We start from the raw sequence: 9,867 nt of genomic DNA, 5'->3' as shown, positions 1-9,867 counted from the left end.
GTTTTTGAAAAGTCAATGTGACACTTCAGACTCGGATCCGGGTCGGATACGGGTTGGGGGTATTACAATGAACTTCTTCTCCCTCTTCGGATAAGTTATTCTCATTATGAACTCTCTGCTGAAAAATGTTGATCCACCTCCTTTTGTGATAGAATTGCCAAGGTTGAACAAGTTCTTCTCATTATAAACTTCTTCTCCCTCGTCGGACAAGTTCTTCTCATTATGAACTTCTTCTCCCTCATCAGATGAGTTCTTCTCATTATGAACTCTCCACTGGAATTGTTGATCCCTCGAGTGAGGTCTGTGTGATTTAACAAGGGTTGGTTGGGGTATTAATAACTCCAACTACTACAATATAATATTATTTTTTTACATAATAAAATAAAAATTAAAAAATTGGTGTTTACAATATTGTATAACTTGAAAAAAAAGAAACTTTTAAAAGCATCTTTAAAAAGTGTAAATCACATTCTCTTTATTAATAACATAACGTACTAATGTACATTACGTGGTCGATACAATACAATAATAAATAACGGAGCCGGTTATTCATGCAATACGAGAGACTTTGATGAAAATACGCAGTACGTAGGTTTTGGTAGCTGTGCGCATCATATTAAGTAATGAATAATATTATTATCTCCTGTGGCCACCGGAGCCACTCTCCCTCTGGCAGTTGAAATAAACGGCAGCCACCGGCAGGCCGAGATTGTAAAGCTCAGCAAAGTCTCTGGTGTTGAAATTCTGGCGCCACCCCGGCGCGTACACTGTTTGCCTCCCCGGTTGCCGGAACAACACGAACACGAAATGGTGGATGCCGACCGTTGGTCGTGGGCTCTCATAGCACACTACTTCTTGCCCTGAACATTGAAAAACAATAAGCAAAAGTGAAAATGAGGGCTAAAAGAAAAACCCACAAACTTGAGTGATATATTTTTGTGGATCGAGCTCTAATGCTATACAATATGATCAATGAAACGTCAGTTCAAAATTCAAATCGTAAATATGCATCGGGAATATTTTATAGCTTTAGGCTTCTTTTCTTTTCTCCTACTGTTTTCCCTAAATTAACCAAGACATGTATGGGTGGCGCAAACACTGTTTGTGGTGACGGAAAAAAGACGATTCTCAGTGTCGGCAATAACTAGTGATAACTTAAACCTAAGCAAACGAGTATATATACGCGAATCGACATATACACTATTATATCTTTAAAAATTTTAAATTCTTATATCATTAAAGTATATTTTTATAATTTTTATTAATAATTTAATTCATATTTAGAGTCGTAGTTGAGTCTGGACAGGAGACAACCGCCCAAGGCCCAAAATTTAAAATTCCACGTATAACTAAAAATAGTAAATTACTTTTCTAATCTTCCACTTATTATTTCATTTCTGTTTTAGTCTTACAATACAATTTTTTTTCAATAATTATTACTAGAGGCCTAAATTTTATGTTCACCTTCGGGCCACTAAAATATCATAAACAAACATGTTCATATCTTATAAAATATTATAATTTCTCGTTAGTAAATTTATAATATAAATTCTCATATTCTTTTAATATGAAATCTTGAATCTGTTCTTAATATATACAAATAATAATAAAGGGTGCAAAGAAGATACTAACCAAAGTTTACACCAGTAGTAGCTGGAATATCAGTTACCTACCTGAAAAGTTTGATTTAAGTATAAATGTAAATACCAGTGAACTAAACTACAACTTTTGTGACGGAATAAAGGATTTTGTCCTTTTCTTTAATTTTCACTTAAACAACCACTGTATGACCAATCACATCATATTCATAAAAGAAGAATAGTATCTTTTCTTTTTTCTCTTTTTTTCGACTATTATTTCACGGTATGAATTAAGTGATACTAATAATTAAAAGATTTATTATTAATTTTTAAAGTCTCAAATTCAAGCATAGCATATGTATATACAATTTAAACATTGTTTTATGAAGAGTAAAATTAATTAATTAAGTGATGATTGAGTAACTGTTGATGACTCTAGTCCTTAGAAATGGGAGAATGGGAAGACGGGGCGATCAATTTTCTAAAAATTTTAATTTTATTATATATTTTAGATATTTTTTATAGATTCTATTAAAAATCGATTTTCGTTCTTTAAAATTTTAAGTATATGTCATCTTAAAATTTTATAAATTCACCCTCTTAACATAAAATTATATATCCGTCCTTGTTAATTTTAGTATCGTTAATGCAGCCCTAAAGTTACTTAATAAATATGGTATATAGATTTTTTTTAATAGTCGGGGTGATTATAAAGTAATATTTATTCATATATTTATTTTGTCTATTGACAACGCACACATCGGTGGATCCACCCTTAACCTAGGGTGGGCATATACTCATCCTAAAATTTTGTTGTTTGTGCCTACCTTGAGATTTCATTCGTTTGTCTATCTTATACGAATTTTTTTTACTAATATATTTGTGCTTAGCCTTGAAAATAATTTTAGATCAACCATTGAACACACATATACCCTACAAATACAAATGTTCGAATTTAAAGTCTTTAGAGAGAATAACCCTCATTTACCATCGAGACCACTCAATTGATTATATTGTATATAGAATTATATATAGAGATTCTCGTGTAAAAATTAACGGGATTAGTCTCTTGATTAAACAGCTAAACGGATAAGGATAATTTTAGCTTTGAAGCTGCTTATGAGTTTTATCTTCTTGAAGCTGCTTTAATGAGGGTGGGTGGGTGGTGAGAGTTTATTGTTTTTTATATGGTTTTTCTTGATTTGAAAGTTCTCTTAAACGCTTTTATGGATAAGTAGCTAATTTATGGCTCTTTGGTTAGAATGTCAAGTGCATCAAAACTTTGAATTTTGAGTACTTGTGCTCGCATGCTTTCCTCACTATCCCTGTTCTACTTCTCTTTGCTTGTGTGTTTTAGTATACAACTTGGGACGGAAAGAAGGGGTGGATGGTGAATTCGTACTTGAAAATTTTAAATTCATATATATTTTAATTCGTATATATTTTAAATATATTCTTCCTATTTTTTTATTGATAATCTATTTTCTCTCTTCCTCAAATTTTTATTCAACCTTAAGTGAGAGAGAGCCAAACAAGGAGTAGGTAAAATATATATACATATGTATAGAGAAAGAGAACTCACCAGTGCAAATATTCTCTGAGATTGGGGTCACTTGGGCTGGGGGCATCAGGATCCACCATAACCTGCACCAGGCAAACTGATCATTAAGAAATCAAAAACCCTAATCCATTAGTATTAGTTCGTATAAAGGAAGTTACCAGAGTGTAGAAGTCCTAAGATCATCACCACCAATATCAACCCTGGGCTGGTTCACAACTCGAGAAGGTTTGAGCTCGACGCATTGCTAACTTGCCTAGTAGAGTAAGACACCTCGAGAGAAATAGACCTCGTAAAAAAGTCCAAAACATCTCCTATAACCCTACCAACTACAAGGGGATCTGTGCCTCTAGGCATGCTATTTGCCCTACCAACTACCAGGTGGTCTCTATCTCTGGGCATGCTATTGCTATTGTTATTTGCTAATGGAAGGAAAAGGGCTTAACTGGAGAATTTTGGCTTGAGTTTATTGATGAAAACAAGCTATACTTGAGTTGTATTTATACAAGAGAGCCATGGCATTTACATTTATTTTATGTACCATAAAATTATTACAATTTCGAGACATAAATATTATTTTCTCCTTTCTTACTTTGGTTTGACTAAAAAACATTTTTCAATGAATTATTTTAGGCTAAACTACGTTTTTATTCATCAAATTATCACTTTGGTTCCATTTTAATCACCCAACTTTTTTTTTCAAAATTATTGTTAATGTTACGTTTAGGTTTTGTCGAAACAGTTTCTTCCCGAATGGGGAAAAGGGGGTCTCGTTTTGAAAATATATTTTAGAACGATCGATCAATGATAAAACGTGATTTGAGGAGTCGCCACCAATATTTGATTAGGGTGTGATTGGGCACCCAAAAACGTATTTGCCATTTTAATAAAATATTAATTTTAATTGAAACGACAAACTTGCGGTTTGCGTTACCAAAATTTGAGTTCGGGAGTCGGTTACGTGTGGGGAAGGATTAGCTCCCCCACAACGTCCTAAATCGGTACCTAGTCGATTAATTAATTGTATTTGCAATAAAATTTACAAGTTCGAGTCTAATTTAATTTAAGATCCCCTAAAATAACGTTCTTTGAAATTTTGAATGAAAGATAATAATATTTAATTATTTCCTATCAAGAAGAACCGATCTCTCATACCTCGAAGCAACCGATTATTACTCCAATCGAAATAAATAATTATTAAAATTACATTCTAAATTTCACTATCAATTTCAAAATAATGACACCCAAAATAATTTTAAGAGTGAAAACGATAATATCTAATTATTTTCAATCGAGAATAAATGACATTTTATGCATTAAAATAGTCAATTATTACCCCAATTGAAATAAAGGGATAGTACTATTAAGTCTTAAAATTACATAGCGATTCAAATGAAAATGATAATATCTAATTATTTCCAATCAAGTATAAATGACCTATCGTACTTTAAAGCAATCATTTATTACTCGGACCGAAACAAAAAGATATTACTATTCTCAATGTCGATTCAAATGTTATTATTTTGAAAATCTATCGGGAAAACACATGCAAAAATAAAATAAATAAAAAGCATATCAAACAAGGAATTAATTATTGACTTTACCTATATTTAATGAGAGTAAGGATGTTCAATTATTTAAATATCTCGAGACGAGACCTTAGATTCGATCTAACAGTCTTTTCTCAATGAATTTGATTAAAAGAAAATTGTTTTTTTCTCAATTCCCGAATTTTAAAAATGAAATCGATTTAATTCGTGTCAGTAATTGAGATAGACTTTCATTTTAAAATTATCGAAAGTAACTTTCTTATATGTTAAGAGAGTCACTTTACAGTAATATTAAAATGATCGAATATTATCCTTAGTCAATTTATTTTGAATCAAATCAAGGGATGCTTATGAGGGTATCATACACAATCAATTAGGACTAAAATGAAATAATATGCAAACAACATGCAAAAAATAAATTAAAAATAAAAGTAGGCCTAAAACATAAATAAACAAACTCTCATGCCAAAGTTATAAAATATACAAGTGACCAAAATAACCATTTTCAATATTAAATGCTAAAATTACAAGGAATGAAAAATAAATAATACATGGGGCTAAATCGAACTAAATTAAAATTACATGGCCGAAGTAAAAACATGCAAAAATATAGGGGGATATACATAAAATATCCCTAAAAATAAATATCAGACATAAAAAGGGTAAATTACATAAATAATCCCTACAGGGATTAACATGCAAAAATGTGTTAAAAGTATGAGGACTAAACTTAGATTAGACCAAAAAATTTAACGCACGCGCAAAAATGGCTAAATAACAAAAATGTTCTCTGCCAATGATCATTATGTAAAAACACGAGTAAGTTAGGGAGACCAAAGTGTAATTTCCCCTAACTTAACCCTATATATACTATTTAAGATTTTATTTTTTTTCATTTCAAACCGTTTTTTATATAAAAAAATCTTTTTTTCTAAGTTGTGTAACACCCCTCAACCTGTATCCGACCCGGATACGAGTCCGAGGTGTCACATTGACTTTTCAAATCATTTACTTTGACAAAAATAAAATAATTAAATAAAAATTTAGTTTGACATTTTCAATAACCAAATAATTGCTATTGTGTAAAACATATTGATTTACAAAACTTATCAGAGCGTATTCGACACCAATCTTTTATCTTACATGCCAACTACATTTCATAAAATGCATATAATTCAAGATTTTTCTGATCTGAACTTCAGGAAGGAGATGCTGACCTGATGAGCTCATCTTCGATCCCTTTTTCCTCTTCTCGAAAATTACGCGTGAAACATTCACACGCTAAGTCGATGACTTAGTGAGACATTAACACTTAAATATAAAATCTCAACTCTAATTCATGCTCTACACACTTCATAGAACTATCATAATTTAATAAGCTCATAATACCTACAAAACATAATTACATACATATATATATCATACCAAATCATATATTCTTTGATGTACTAATTACATATAGACACACATATCATCATTTACATTCCTAATCTTTTATATGTTATCATCGCTTTTTTTATATTAACATTTTCTTCTTATCTTTAATACACATACACATCATATAACATCAAATCACCAATAAACATATAACATCACATAGAATTTTCGTATATTATATCTTTAATGGCCCATGTACACATGTGAGAACTATATATATATGAGTCTATAGAGGTTGTGCACTAATGCTGTCACCACAACTCATATAAATGCACTGAAGTGTCACGTAGAATTGCACCATAGTGCCGCGTAGAAATGCACCAAAGTTCTATTGTCTCTGAGGACCATGTAGAAAATTCCTTAAGAATCATATACATTTGCCAAGGATCAAGTATGTGTCTCAAAAGACCTCACAAATGTTCCAAAGAATACATATATGTCCCGAAGAACCGCGTAGACCCTCGACTCTTGGCATGCCAACTATACCTCTAGCTCTCATGACACATAACATGGGCATTAATATTTATGTTATCACACATTCACATCTTCACCTAGTCACATAGTTCTTTCACATAGCTCATTGTCATATAAATCACATATAACATATACATATAAATACATAACTAAGCATTTTCACGAAATATCAAACATAATCATACTTCTAATCATACAATCATATATTCAACATATTGGAAACAAACTTGTCACAAGTCCAATTTCCATATAAATACGTATATTCTAATAATACGCACTCACCTGGCCTCACTAGTCAATACTGATCTGTTATATTTCCCTTGATCGATCTTACTTGCCAAGTTCCGGAACTTGTTTAGGCTATGTATCTACATAGTAATATATTGATACTTATCAATATACTAATTAATATATTATAAACTATCATTTCTTAGGCTAAAAGAAAAGCTATTTTCATCTTTTAATAAAGGTATGCATCGATGCACTACACCATGTATCGATACACTACACCATGTATCGATGCATCCCTTGACGGGTGCATCGATGCACTATCTATGCATCGGTACATAAATCCCATTCAATGTTTGTATTTTAAGGGGGTGCATCGGTACACATTAAATGTGCATCGATACACTTTGCCCAGAATTCGTATTTTACGCCCGAAAATCATCAACTCTTCATTCAATTTTTCTATTTTAAGCCCCTATCATGTCATTAAACTCAACTACCACTACTTAAACCAACTTGTATTCATATAAACCATCTCTATCTTCCATATCTCATCATGATTCTTAAAATTAAGAATCTTATTAAACTTTCAACTTTTTTATTAATCCCTTCTAACTTCATAAATCTTTTATTCTTAGTGATGACAAGTCAAATTCCTTCTCAACTTTCACTTATTAACTCTTTTCCAGAAATTCATCTAAAAAAATTCATAACCCATGTAACATTCTCCATGCCGGGTTAGTGATTAATTTGTAAAAATTCAGAATTTGGTGATTAAAGTAGAATAATTATATAGTTTAAAAATAATTGTTAGTAAATATGAAATGAATTTAAGGACAAAATGGTCATTTGCAAGGAAAAATTATAATTAAAAATTTTATGGGGATATATTATAACCCACGTGGGGGTTGAGTAGGAAACAAAGGTTTCCAGAATTCTCTCTTCTCTTCTTCCAAACGTGAAGACCAAGTTTAAGGTAAGAATCTGAACCTTGGTAGTTTCTTTGATTTTTAGCATGGAAATTGAAGTTTGGATATTATATAAGCTAAAGGAAAGCTTATATGACATTAAGACAACAAGATAAGTGATTTTAGAGAGAGATTTGGAAAATGAGTTTTTAGATGAAATTTTGATATGGATGAGTTTTTGAAGTTTGAATAAGATTTTTGACTTGTCAATAAGTTAATTAAGAAGTATGAGGTGATAGAATTGAAATTAGAACAAGTTGGAATTTGAGTAAGATTCTTAAATTCTATGTGGATGATTAGTTTTTTTAGTTTTATAGGTATTGAATGGATAATAATTAGTTTAAGTAAGTGTATGAAAGCTAAGAGTATTAAAGGGAGTGAAATATGTATGTTTGAGCTGAAATGAGATGATTTTCGGGCTCAAAATAGGATTTCTGGGCTAGGGGAATCGGTACCCATTCAAGGGGAATTGATACCCCCTCAACGAATATGAATTTCCAGAATGCTAGAGGGGAATCGATACCCCCAGGGGGAGAACCGATTCCCCTATGAAAAAAAGAAAAGAAAGAAAGACTAAGCTATTAATTCCTTAAATTGGTAAGATATTAAAGCTTAATTTCAAGACATAGACATCTGATAATCATCTTGAAAATTATGTTTATGTAGATATCGAGCCTACACGAGTTCGGGAACAATCTACAAGTAGGATCGATCGAGGAAAAGGCAAAGAAACATAGGTGAGTGCATATGCATAGCATAATTATAGAAATATACTCAATTCTAGACTGGTGATAAGTCTAGATTTTATATCTTGGAACAATCTACATGAATTCATATAAAATGCATTATATGACATGAATATGCAAGAAAAGTTATGAGCTATGTGAAGAGGTAAGAATTTACATGTCTACGTGATATAGACTACGTGAAATGTAAAATCCCATGTTATGTAGATGAGAACTATAGGTATAGTTGGCATGCCAAGGGTAGAGGGTCTACGCGGTCCTTCGGGACAAAATTCTACGCGGTCCTTCGGGATATATATATATTCTTTGGAACATGTGTGAAGTCTGGTGAGACACATATGTGATCCCTAGCATATGTATATGATTCTTAAGGAATTCTATGTGGTCCTTATGGACATTATTATATGGCACTACGGTGCAATTCTACGCGGCACTTCGGTGCATTTATACGAGCTGTGGTGACAGCATAGTGCACAACCTCACATTACTCAGATACCTTAGGTTCTCAATATGATATCATGGGCCAATAAACTTATTAATACGAATTCATGAATGTTAAAGTAATATGCTTACAGGTATGGATATTGATGATGTAGACTACATTGATTAAGTACATGCTTCCATCTCATTTCATATCATTATGACATGGTCATTACATTGCTTTGTTATTATTATTACATTGCCTCACTAAGTCGATGACTTAGCGTGTGAGTGTTTCACACGTAGGATCCGAGAAAGTAGACGAGACAGGTTAAGCAGCTTGACAGCATTACTCCTGCAACCACCAGATCAGAAGCAACTTAATCAGTAGGTCATTTTGTTATGTAAATGGCAGTTGGCATGTAATTAAAGGGTTAAGTTGTGTATGCTCTGAATATTTTGGTAAACTTATGTTACAATATGTATATTATCGTATTTTCTTAATATAAGTTCAAATATTTTTCTATTATTGGTTAAGAGTTGTGTTTTAAAAGTCAATGTAATATCTCTGAATCATATTCGGGTCGGGTACGGGTTGGGGGTGTTATATTTAATGGTATCAGAGCTATGGTTTAGCCGATTCTAGGCATGAACCAGAGTCTATAGAGTCTTTAAATGGAATACATGCCAACAAATAGTGAGAACTTCTGATCTGGTATAGTATGAGTATGTTGTTTTGCTAATAGAATAATGTGTTTATTCTTATTAGATGTCCGGACATAATAGCTCCCGAAGTGAAGCGGGAGAAGATAGGCATGCTGAAAGCAGTAATTCACCTGCCCTGGCCAGGCAAGGTGAAGAACAGGCATCTCAAGGAGTGCCTGTGCAAGATCAAGATACGTTCTT

At 32.1% G+C, this 9,867-nt stretch overlaps 1 pseudogene; it reads right to left on the bottom strand.

Moving 5' to 3' along the window:
- Positions 1 to 589: 589 nt before the first annotated feature.
- On the bottom strand, positions 590 to 3,495 carry LOC120133751 (annotated as a pseudogene).
- Positions 3,496 to 9,867: the final 6,372 nt, after the last annotated feature.

This window comes from Hibiscus syriacus, unplaced genomic scaffold (genome assembly GCF_006381635.1).
Source record: "Hibiscus syriacus cultivar Baekdansim isolate YM2019G1 unplaced genomic scaffold, ASM638163v2 tig00110596_pilon, whole genome shotgun sequence".
Classification (NCBI taxonomy): domain Eukaryota; kingdom Viridiplantae; phylum Streptophyta; class Magnoliopsida; order Malvales; family Malvaceae; genus Hibiscus; species Hibiscus syriacus.
Note: the sequence above shows the minus strand (reverse complement) of the source record. Positions and strands in the feature narration are given on the sequence as shown.